General features: G+C 44.6%; 2 non-coding genes across 2 annotated transcripts; both read right to left on the bottom strand.

Annotated features, from left to right (window-relative positions):
• Positions 1 to 3,082: 3,082 nt before the first annotated feature.
• Positions 3,083 to 3,153, bottom strand: Trnaa-agc (transfer RNA alanine (anticodon AGC)). Its single transcript has one exon. It is a non-coding gene; the product is annotated as a tRNA-Ala (tRNA).
• A 939-nt stretch (positions 3,154 to 4,092) lies between these two features.
• On the bottom strand, positions 4,093 to 4,165 carry Trnaa-agc (transfer RNA alanine (anticodon AGC)). The gene has a single exon. It is a non-coding gene; the product is annotated as a tRNA-Ala (tRNA).
• Positions 4,166 to 12,615: the final 8,450 nt, after the last annotated feature.

Below are 12,615 nucleotides of genomic sequence, written 5' to 3'. Positions count from 1 at the left end.
GCACATAACATAAAATTTAGCATCTTAACCATTTTTAAGTATACAATTTAGTAATACTAAGTATATTCACATCATCGTGCAACCAATCTCTGGAACTTCTTTATCTTGCAAACTTGAAATTCTATATCCATTAAATAACTCCATTTTCCCCTTCCCTAGCCCCTGGGAACTACCATTCTGTTTATGTTTCTGAGTTTGGCTGCATAGATACCTCATGTACATGGATACAGGATAGCCTGTTGACTTTGTTTGTTTGTTGTTTTTAAGATGCAGTCTAGCTATATTGCCAGATTGGTCTCAAACCCCTTGGCTCACCCTACCCTGCGGTCATTTACTTTTAATGTAATTATTGATGAGTTAGGGTTTAAATCTGTATTATCTTGCGTTTTTTTTTTCTGTATTTACTGTATTTCATTTTGGTTCCTTTATTTTTTCCTGCCTTCTTTTGAATTGATTGATACTTTTCATGATTCCATTTATCTCCTTTCTTCATCTAGTAGTGTCACGAGCAGCTTCTCAGCCTTGTCTGGTTACCAGGAGTTCCCTTCCGGATATCTGCACTGGACCCCGGACCGCGACGTACGCGAACACCAAGCACGAACTCGATTGCCTTTTGAAATGCTGGTTTATTCGCACACCACACAAAGCAATACACGAGGTGGCTGGCTCACACTGCACGATCTTACTCTCAGGCGATGAGAGTTGATTGTGAGCAAATACATGGAGTTTCCCTCGCGCTTATATACTCTATATGTTTACAACAAACTTGTTTGTGTCTAACTTATCTAACATAAGCACACTACCTAGTTACATCATCAACTTATCTAACATGGGCATACTATCTAGTCATCCTATAACCAAAAACATGTTTACAACTAAAAAGTCACTTAGTCACTGCAAAGTCCAAAACAAGTCCAAAACAAGTCCTTTTGCTGATTCATGTTGTTTGTTCATCCTTGATGTTTACTCCTGTCAAGTAGCTACAATTTTTGTTTTGTTGTTTTAGTGGTTGCTACAGGGTTTATTATATACATATCTTATCATAGCCTACTTCCTCCATGTCACATATAGTATAAGAAACTTTCTATAATATACTTCCATTTCTCTTCTCCTGACCCTTCTCTTTTATCATTATATTTTTTTATTTGTACAGGTTATAAATTATGCAATATGTCTTTTTGTTGTTTGTTTAAGCAGTTAGTTATCTTCTAAAAAGATATAAACATTTTTTTTTTAATCTTGTGGTTTTGCCTTCATTCCTTTGGGTAGATAGAAGTTTCCATTTGGTATCATTTTCCTTCTTCCTGAAAGACTTTCTTTAACAGTTTCTTATAGTGTGGTTCTGCTGGTGATGAATTCTTCCAGTTTTTGTATGCCTGAAAAGATCTTTATTATACCTGTTTGTCTGTTTATGGTTCTGGGGATCAAACCCAGGTCCTTGTACATATCAGGCAAGCCCTTTACCATTGAGCTACATCCCCAGTCCTTTTTCAAAAAGAAAAAATAATAATTTTTTTTTGAGACAGGGTCTCACTGAGTTGCCCAGGCTGTCATTGAACTTGTGATCCTCCTGTGTCAACCTCCTAAATTGCTGGAGTTACAGACATGTGCCACCACACCCAGCATACCTTTATTTTTGAAGAATTTTTATTTTAATTGTGAAAGGAGTGGGATTTATTCAAGTGTAAAGAATAGAAACAGAACTCTCACAGGGTCAAGAGGGGACTGCAGTAGGGATTGCCCTTGAAGGTATTTTTGCTTATTTTAAAGATTTAGATTGACAAATTGTTGGGGGATTTTCCTAGCACTTAAAATATTTTGAAGTATTCTTTCTCACTGCACTATTTCCAAGGAGAAATCTGCTGCTATCTTTTTATTTATTCTTCTACATAATATGCCCCCCAGCTGCTTCTAAGATTTTCTCTTTCTCACATATATTGAGCAATTTAATTACATGTATATTAGTGCATTTTTTTTTTTCAGATTTCTTGTGCTTTGGGCTCTTGAACTTCTTGGATCTGTGGGTTTGTAGTTTTCATCAACTTTAGAAAATACTTGAACATTGTTTTTTTTGTTGTTGTTTGTTTGTTTGTTTGTTTTTTAAGGTGTTGGGGGTGGAACTCACGGCTTTGCACATGCTAGTCAAACACTATGCCACTGAGCTATATATTCCTGTGCCCTTTTTACTTTGAGACAGGGTCTGGCTGAGTTGCCTGAGCTGACTTTGAATTTGGGATTCTCTGGCCTCAGCCTCTGGAGACACTGGGATTACAGGCATGTGCTACCATGCCTGGCTTGGACATGATGTCTTCAAATATTTTTTCTGTACTCCCCTCTTTTTCAGAGACTCCAATTCATATATTACATATATCTTAGACTATTTGAAGTCCCATAGATAGCTGATGCTCTTTAATTTTAAACTATTTTTCCCCCCATTACTAGGGATTGAACCGGGGGTGCTTTACCACTGAGCTACATTCTCAGCCCCTTTTTGTTTTAAATTTTGAGACAGGGTCTTGCTAAATTGCCTAGGTCCTCACTAAGTTGCTGAGATTGGCTTTGAACTTGCGATCCTCCTGCCTCAGCCTCCTGATTTGCTGGAATTACAGGCGTGCACCATCACACCCGACTAAACTATTTTTTTCTCTGTGTATTTAATTTTGAATAGTTTCTGCCTTTCTGGTCAATAATTTTCTTCTGCTATATCTAATATGCTATTAATCTTAGTCAACATAGTTTTCATCTTACTCAATGTAGTGTTCAGCTCTAAAAGTTCACTTTGCATATTTTAGATGCATGTTTTTGAATTATGAAATACAGTGATAGTAACTATGTTAACATACTTATCTGTTAATTCTAACGTCTATGTCAGTCCTAGTTCAATTTTAATTGATTGATTGGTTTTTCTCCTTATAATTAATATTTTGTATGCCTGGAAATCTTTGATTAGATGGCTGATGTTGTGAATTTTATCTTACAAGAGGTTTTTGGTATTTCTATAAATATTTTTGAGTTTTGTTGTGGGATTCAGATGATTACTTGGAAACAGTTTCTTTCTTGTGTGTGTGTGTGTGTGTGTGTGTGTGTGTGCTGGGGATTGAACCCAGGCCTCCTGCATGCTAGACAAGCGCTCTACCACTGAGCCACATCCCCAGCTTCAGTGTGATCCTTTTAGTCTTGCTTTTAAGAGTTATTAGGCAGGACAGAGCATTATTTAGTGTAGGGTTAATTATTCTCCACTACCCTTTGAGTATTGTACTCAATGCCCCATGAATTATGAAGTTTTCTAGTTTGTCGTGGGAACAGCCACTGTTCCCAGTCTTGTGTGAACCTGGCACTGTTCTCTAATCTGCTAGGCAGTTCTTTCCCTGGCCTTGGGTAGCTTCCTCACACACATGAGTTAATCATGCCAAATACTTGAGGGGGACTCTTCAGGCACCTCCAGCCTCTATACAGCTCTCTCCTCACCAGCACCCTGTCTTGCAAATTCTAGACACTTAGTCTCTTTGGACTCACAGTTTTATCATCAATTCAGAGAAGTTGCTGAGTTTCCTTGTGCACAGCCTGGAAATCCTCATGAGGCAATAAGATGGGGTAACTGTAGAACTTTGTTCATTTTCCCTCCCTTCAGTGACTGTCCTTCATTGCCTCAAACAGTCTTAAAAACCAACCTTCCTTCCTTCCTTCCTTCCTTCCTTCCTTCCTTCCTTCCTTCCTTCCCTCCTTCCTTCCTTCCTTCCCAGGTGGTGGAATAAATCCAATTGCTATTGCTCCATCTTGACTGAAAGAAAAAATCTTCTCTCTTCAAATGCTTATCCTTTGTAACAACTAGAATAGTGCTGGGCAAAATATGGTTGGTTCTTTCATTGATTGCTTCTTGAATTACTTTATCTGTGTACATAATGATATCCAAGCAAAAGTTTATTTAGAAATTCCATTGTAGGTTATTAGATTAATTTTTTTAAAGTTCAATAACAAATTCTTATAATTCTTATTCAAATACAGATCAGATTTGTTTATAGAATTGCATAGAGTAAGATTTTAATTTTTTTTTTTAGTTTTAGGTGGACACAATATCTTTATTTTACATTTATGTGGTGCTGAGGATCGAACCCAGGGCCTCATGCATGCTAGGCAAGCGCTCTACCACTGAGCCACAACCCCAGCTCCAAGATTTTTAAATTTTTCATGACAATACTACAAAGAAATGTTTTCCAAATACTTGTTTTATGTGAACCTGCCTCCAGATATTTATTTTAAATTGTTTTCTGGCTTATAAAAAATGACAAATATGGAATCAATACATATTGATGTATTGATGTTTAATATCATTACCAAAGTCCCCTTGAATACCTAGCACTATGTATTAAAGAATGAATGAATGGAACACTTTTTGGTTTGAACACTTTTTACTTTACCAAATAATATAATTCCTTTCAATAACATCCTACCTGATATGCCTCTCTTTCCATTTTATAAATCAAAGCTCTCTTTAGAATAGGTTCTTGCTTCTTCTGGTCTCTTCACAATGGGTTTTGTAATGTCACTTGGTAACATTTTTCTTTTCTTTTTTGGGGTACTGTGAATTGAATGTGGGGGTGCTTAACCACTGAGCCATATCCCCAGCCCTTTGTGTGTGTTATTTTAGAGACAGGATCTCTCTGAGTTGCTCAGTGCCTTGCCATTGCTGAGGCTGGCTTTGAATTCACAAACCTCCTGCCTCACCCTCCCAAACCACTGGGATTACAGGCTTGCGTCACTGCGCTCGGCAGTAAATTCTTTTGTCAGATGAACTTAACACAAATCACTTCTTTCTCTACAGAGAGCCAACATTCTGATTTGTAAATTTTAATGAAAAGACTTGGCTTATCCTCTTGGAAGTATCAGATGTGCCTACCACTTTGGCTTCTAGCTGAATTCTGGGGAAACCTTGGGGCTCCAGCCCTTCCCCTCAAGCTCCCCACCTCTGATGCCCTTCCATGGCCCAGTCAAATCTTGCACATCCTCCAAGACCAACTGAAGCCTTCCTTCTCCGTGAAGTCTTCTCCTGCCATGGTGATCTCACCCTCCTGCCTGCTTCTTAGAACTCAGTTATCTTTTCCACTCACTTGGTACCTAGTCATCCATACTGCCTTGTTATGCCCTTTTGTGTTTAAGTGGGAGCATCTGTTTCAACCAGCTTCAAAAGGGTAGCCCACATGTGCCCAACCAGCACTTACCAAGTACTGACTGCGTGCCTGGCCCTATTCTAAGACTTTTTATGAATGACTTCAGTGAATCCTCACCCCCTCTGTTAGTTCTGTTATCCCACTTTCCAGATATGAAAGTGGAGGCCCAGGGCTGTTAGGTCACTTTCCCAGGGTAGCTAGCAGAGCCAGGATTCACTCAGGCATTCTGAGCCTTGCCTACCACACTGTGCTGTGGCACCGGCGGGTACAGTAGTTGGTCCATACATCTTTGTTTTGTTTTCACAGTGCTGAGGTCGGAACTCATGCCAGCCAAGGGCTCTACCATGGAGCCACACCGACCCCACTTGTTGATGAATGAGTGAAAACATGGAGGCTCAGCCTGTGCAGGAGGCGAGCAGGGTCCCTGTCCTGTTGCTCTCCCAGCTTTTCTGATCCTCCTGTTGCTGTTTTTCTTAGGGTGAGATCCTGTGTGGTCCAGGAGGAAAAAGAAGGAATGCCTACACCCCTTTCCCATTTTCTCCCTTGCAGGTTGGGCAAAGAGCAAGTTGGGGCAGTTCTTCTTCCTGCCACCCCCTTGCTCTCAGAGCCAGCTTGCAAACCAGAGCAGGGAGAAGTAAAAAAGGAAGGCAGTGGGGTTAACGACATCCTCAGGAGGGCTGGCTTCTGGGGCCTTTGCCTCTCAAGGCTCAGTCAACCGGATGTCCCTTTAGCTTGCTGGAATTCAGCCGGATTTACAGAGATAAGATCAACCTGACCCTTAATTCCTCAAATGTAATTTATGGGCTTGCCTCCTGTGTGCCGAAACACGTCTGGCTATCCAAAATCTGGTAATTATTTATGTAAACACGGCATCCTGCCTGTGTGGATGATAATTGGACTTGAACAGCAAGAAGCAGGACTTAACGCAGTCGGGGCTGCATTGAAACCCTCCTTTTGAAAAATACTCACCTGAGTCTTTGAGATCTTTCCTGTGGCAAAAGGTTAGCTGTAACCAGACCAAAAAGATATTTCTTTTTTTTTTTTCTTTCTCTTCCAGAAGGCCTGGGCAAATTTATTCCCTGACACCACTAGGTTTTAGAGGTCCTCCCAAAGGATGGGGTGAAGCTGGAGGACTGAGAGGTGGAGGCCTGCTTGGGTCCCCTCATTGTCTGTTAGAACATGAGTTTTATACCCCTCCTAAGAATAAACAGGATTAGGAATTTTATGCTGTTTGGAAAAGAGGAGAGGTGCCTGGTGAAAGAGAAAGCTCTTTGCTTTTTATTCATGCTGTGAATTCCCCAGGAGCCTTCGCTGTACATACACACACGAGAGCCAGGAGGATTAGGGGAAAGAAAATGAGCCGATTGAACCAGATGGTTCGGGAAGCACTCCCAGGAGGCCACTGGGGTGGATGAATCTGCATCTTTAAATAACATTAATTTCTGAAAGGCCCAAACTGTTTCCCAAATGACTGCACTGAGCTCCTAGCTTTCATCTATTTTTATGGTCCCCTCTCCTGCATGAAGGCAGGAGCGGCTGCATCAGATGAACCAGTTCTGGAGAAATTCTTCACGCTGAGTGCAGGCTGCAAGGAATCCGTTTCCTGAAGGAAAAAGAAATCTTTAGGCATCAAAGTGCTGTGAAAACAGATTTTGACAAAAACCACCACCCCTGGATGGATCTGAACAAACCACCGAGTTCTGATGCCAGCTGGGACACTCATTTCCTCGGTAGCCGGGGGCAAACCACTTAACCTCAGTTTCCCCATCTGTAAAATGGGGTTAATCAGCTTACCTGCTGCAGGAGTGCTGTGAGGTTTTAATTGGGTAATGGTTGTGGAGCCCTTTGATGTAGTGAGTTTTATTAACTTGCAAGGGATTCCCTGAGGCCAGAAAAAGCAGTTAAACTCAGGAGAGAAGAAAGGCAGTGAAATGAGCAAAGCAGTTCACCTCCAGCTCTGATTTCAGAAGTGCAGAGTCGGGCTGGTCCCATGTGAGTGGAGAGCAGCGTCCCGGCTGGGGTCGGCTTGGTTGGCCCAGAGAGCCCAATGTTCTCAGAAGGAGCTTGGTTGTGAGACTGTGGAGGGAGAAGGTGGGTGTATGACCTTGCTTGATCAAACCCCATCATCCTTGGACTGCTCTAAGGTTCTTTTCTAAGCTAGGTCCCCTGTAAGAACTATTGGGGTGTTAATTTAAAATCCTTGGGTATTGAATTTGGAAAAGCCCCGGCCTCAGGCCTCCTGCCTCCTAACAATTAAATAAAGACAGACCTCAAGGTCTGGCCTCTGGCCAGGGCTCCTGACCAGCGATGGGCTGGCAGAACAGAACCCTCCACGGATCAGAAAATGGGAGCTTTTTCCAGGCTCTGTCCCCTCATGGCTGGGCAAACCAGCCAAGCCCCCACGTCATCCTGTGCCTCAGTTTCCCACTCATAAAAATGATCCCAATCAGACATTCTTGCCTTCGAGGCCCAATAATCAAGATTTGGAATGTGAATGTGCATTTGAATTTTAAAGCACTCTCGAAGTGTTAGCTATTATATAATTCAGCATGGACTCCTTCTTTTCCTTCAGTAACATTTAAAAATCCCAGTTTCCAAGTCGACTCATGCAGCACAAGAAGCCCTGTCCGCCTCTTCCTCCTACCTTTTGATGCCCTGCCATGTGGAATGCCCACTCACAGCCGGAGGAGAGGGGGGCCTGCAGATGGGGAGTCCTATGACCCCAGCTCTCATTCCTGGACCTATGACTATCTCTTCTGACCCCAGGGGCTTCGGTCTCCTTCCCCGCAAAGTGACAGAATGCAGTGCTGTGTGATTTGCAATGAGAGGTAAACCACACAGCCTAGGGACACACAGGGATCAATGTCCATCTGCACTTGGCAGGATTCAGCTCCTTGGTGCCCACTGAGTCCTCTAATGTGCTTTCTTGGTGACAAGCGATGGGAACGTGTCAGCTCCCAACTAACAGTTGAGTGCTGTTCCTATCCCTGTAGTCACTTTCCTTCCCAAAATGGGCACATTATACTCTGGGAGTCAAAACTTCACTTTTCCAAGGCTGTGTTCAGTTCAAGTTTGTCAAAATGAGCACTGAGTTCCCAAAGTAATTTAAAAAGACCCAACCATTTTCCTAATCATAATTTACTAAGCTGTGCATTTAGTTGGGGATTTTAATACCCTGTTTTATTTTGCCATGCAAAGGTAAAGAAAAATACCTGCTGTTAAAGGGAGTAAAATCATATTAATCATACATATATTTTGTCTCATCGTCTAGTTCCCTACCCAAACCATCGCCTGGACGTCCCCTTGGTCTGACCCTTGTAGACAGAGGAGATAATCAGGGTTGGGATTGGTTTTGGTGGCGGGGAGGAGGCTTGTTTTGGGGGGGTTGATTTTTTACAAAGCATCCTTGACAGGCACTTATGTTAATGAAAGCAGTCTTCTCCTGACAGATCAGAACCTGGCTTTTATAGCATCAAAAAAGTGATTTACATGGAGGAGAAATGGGAAGCAATGATTAAATCAAAGCTGCCCTCGGCAGCCTTCCCCCCACTGGCCCATCTGAAAACAGCCCTGTTTCAATTCCGCAGCTGAGCTCAGCCTGCCTGCTCCAGACGTCCAGACCTCGCACTCTATAAATCGTCTCTGCCCTTGCCCCGGAGTTGCTGACTATATGTATTTTGGGACCCAGCATTAATTCCCTCATCCTTGGCTGGTGACATTAAGATTTGTAACTGATAGAATGTGTTTTTAATGTATTTCCTGCAGGTTACTATTAAAGAAATGTAATTCTTCTGAACTTGCAAAAAGGTTCTGCTTCCATTTAAAAAAGAAAAAAAAGGAAACAGAGAGAAAGGGATCATGGGAAGAATTTCCCAGCAGCCTCCAGATGGACTGGGCAGCCAGAGGGGTCAAGGGCTCCAGAGTTGTGTTTAGCTCTCCACTTACTCTTCTTCCTCTAGCCCAGTCTGTTCTCTTTCTGCACCTTCGTTTTCCTGGGTATGAAATGAGGATAAATATTTGTATATGAGATGAGGGTGTTGTAAGGATTAATTGGTTGGTGCTTCGGGAAGCCTTTGAAGATGAAAGACACTCTCTGCAGATGCTAAGTAAACTCATAATGTGTCTGGTTTTAATGAGCCAGGTGAAGCTAGTGGGGGTGGCTGGAGATTAACTGTGCCTAGCCCAGAGCTGCCTGCTTGGGCCAGGCTAAAAACTGGGTGGAGCTCTTGGCTGGTTCCCTGGGTCTGGCCCATCTCCATTTCCCCTGGCTCCTGACACAGGGCCTGGCACATGGGTTCTCTAGAAATACTGTGGATGCAGATGGAAGCGAATTGGAATTTAACCAGACTTCCCAAATCATGCTCATTGCCTCTCATTCCAGCCCATGTCTGGGGTAAGTTACTTAACCTGAGTCTCAGTTCCTCATTGGCCCGTGGGGACAGTTAGAGTTCCCATCTTGTAGGATTATGGTAAAGGTTTATTGTAAAAATGGCTATTAGCAACTGAGCACTTGTCAGACACCAGGTTCCAAACACTTATACTCCTGAACTCACTGGATTCTCACATTAATATCATAGAAGAGGGACTATTACCATGATCATCCCCATTCTTCAGAGCTGAGGCCCAGACAGATCATGTGGTAGTTTACCCAGGGTCCAGGTTGGTAAACGCCAGCTAACAAGTTGTTCACAAAGTGAATCCTGCACATCACCGCTGCACATCAGAAGTGCCCAGCCAACAGGTTGCCCAAGACTGCCTGATTTGTCCACCCAGCAAAGAGATGTCCCACAGGGGTGTGACACAGGTCCAGCCTTGGGAATGGAGCAACCAGGAGAGAAGGGACCAGAGTAGACGCAGACAACAGCTCAGAACTGTGGGAAGGGGCCAGGTGTGTGTGCGCCAAGCCAACGCACAAGTTTGGGTAAGGTCTAAGTCTGGGTCTGCTCAGGGTGACCACATTCAGGATGTGTGATACTTTGTGAAAAGCATCTCATGCCAAATCCTGGTACCTCAAAGACAGTCTGAATTATGAGATTCGAGGGCTGACATACAGAAATGCCTGAGACTACGCCATGGCTTCCAGGGGTGGTATCTCGGAGGAGGTGGGCTCCATTGTTGCTATTCCTGGCAATCGACAAACCAGGGGTTCAAAATAAATCAAAATACATTAAGACTCTGGCCCAATGCCATCATTGAGGGGCCAGGAGGGGAAACTGAGGCACCTGGAAGAATGACTTCACACCCCAGCCCTGTGACGTCACTGACATAGGAGGGGAACCAGCGGAAAGTGGCCTGGGGAAGCCCCTGGTCAGAATAGAAATATCTTCAGCAACTGCTGCTGGTGATGGAAAGGGAAATGGAATTTTGTCTAAATATTATGTTGTTTTGAAAAGTCTGACTAATGTGAAAGTCCCTATTTAAAAAGGAGTTGACTCTAACATTGAAATTGGTTGGAGTTTCCACACCCACATGTTGACTAAGGCCTCGAAAAACAAACTTCCTGGTAGATCCTGATGCAAATCACCTGGGAGCCAACGCTTCACGGCCCAGGCCACGAGCTGTGAGCAGAGGGTCGGAGCCAAGAAAAATCCTGCGTCTGTTTATGAAAAGGCAAACAGATCCCCAAAGAGAGGCCCGAGTCCTAGCTTAGGCGCAGGCCCTCCAGGGAAGAGCACATGGATTGAAAGGAGATCTGAGCACAGCTTCTCTGGGACCCCAGGTAGCCCCATTTCACAGCCTCTCCGAAATATGAAGAATGGGGAAAGGGACAGGGGGCCTTCTCTTACTGCGGACGCACAGAAGGCCGGGCACACCCATTGAGTCTTCAGTTATATGAAGCACGTGCATCTGCCTATCACCCATCCACGTCCCCCATGCAGAAATAGGCTCTGGGAGTTCGAGCAGGGCGACCTGGGGGCCAGTCTGCCCCAGAGTTCCTGTTGATGCTATTGTCCCAGCATGATTAACAAAAGCCCTGTCTTGGGCATGAAGAGTCACAGGAAGATCCTACACTCAGTGAATTTGCCCCAATTCACCCAGTTAGAAGGTGCCAGCATTGGGATCGAAACCCAGCTTTTCACCAAAGAGCAGCTGGTGGTGGTGGTGGTGGTGGTGGGGTGGGGGGCTCCTTCCTCATTCACAGTCAAACCTGGAGGAGCGGATGCAAACCTGGCAGCCCTCTGGGAACTGCGCCTGCTCCCCCTCCTCTCCTTCCCTCGGGGCCTCCCAGAGCCTGTCTGGTCTTCTCTGTGCCAGAAAGAGCACCCCAGCAGCAGTGGCGCTCAGCAGACAGGACACACACACTCACCAGCACCCACCTTGGTTTGGGGTGTCTGTTTTTCCTGCTGGGAGCATCTCCACCAGCAGCTCCAGGAGAAGACTGCAAGAACCCGCTTCAGAGTTTGGGCCCCCAGCCCAGCTCCCCACCCTAACCCCCAGGCCAGGACCCATTCAGCCCTCCCCACTGAGAAGACCCCCTTTCCTCAGAGAGCCGCCCTGGGCCACCCCTCAGCATCCTGCCACTGTCGCTGTCCCTCCAGCTCTTGCCTTTGGGATACAGGCCTGTTGTCCCAGGGACGGAGGAACTGACCCACAGGAAGCTCATTTTACCAGGAAGAAACACAGTTCCAGAGAGGGCAAATGACTTGCCCAAGAGCACACAGATGAAAGTGGAAGGCAAGAGAGTAGGTCCCCTGACACAGAGAGACACAGAGGCCAGTGTTCTCTCAGGCCAAGTTAGTCCTCCGTGGCCTGAGGTGCTGGGTGGGGGCACACCTCCCAAAACACCAGGAGAAGCCCTGTAGGTCACCTTCTGAGTGTCAGAGACCAAGATGTGTCTGTTTGATCCTGACCCTTGGTCCTCCTGTTAAAATTTCAACGTTAGCAGCTGGGGCCTTGATACAAGCACCCCAAGAATCCATTCACCGGCCTCTCTGCCAGGTCCTTATGCACCAACACCCCTAAGGTCAAAGAAATCAGTCCTGAGGTGTCCTGCTGTCTTCAGAAAACTGGCTGCTAGAAATGTCTTCCTTTCCTCAAGTGGAAGACAGTTACTTTTTATAATGTGGTCTTAGTTCTTCCCAGTGACCCAATGCAGGCTGAGTCCAATTCCCCTTTTCTCCGTCACTTTTGAAATAGTTAAAAGACTCACAGCTGCTGTTCTTTTGATTGATTGCTCCTCACAGGATGTTGATTTGAAAGATGTGTTTGGAATGCAGACAGGTCTGGCAGACAGACTCAAGATTGAAGCCCACCTCTGCCTTTTATCTGCTTTGTGGCCTCGGCCAAGTCACTAAACCTCTCTGAACTTCAGTTTTCTCATCAGAAATATGGAAAGATCATGATTAATGTTTACTGCACTGGGTGTCAGAGGATCAGATGAGATAATCCATATAAGTGGCTGGATCCAGAGTCTGACACAGTCAGGGCTTATACAAAGGAACACTTA

This window comes from Marmota monax, unplaced genomic scaffold, assembly GCF_021218885.2.
Source record: "Marmota monax isolate L192 unplaced genomic scaffold, Marmota_monax_Labrador192_F-V1.1 WCK01_AAM20220418_F8-fsc00211, whole genome shotgun sequence".
In the NCBI taxonomy this organism is placed as follows: domain Eukaryota; kingdom Metazoa; phylum Chordata; class Mammalia; order Rodentia; family Sciuridae; genus Marmota; species Marmota monax.
Note: the sequence above shows the minus strand (reverse complement) of the source record. Positions and strands in the feature narration are given on the sequence as shown.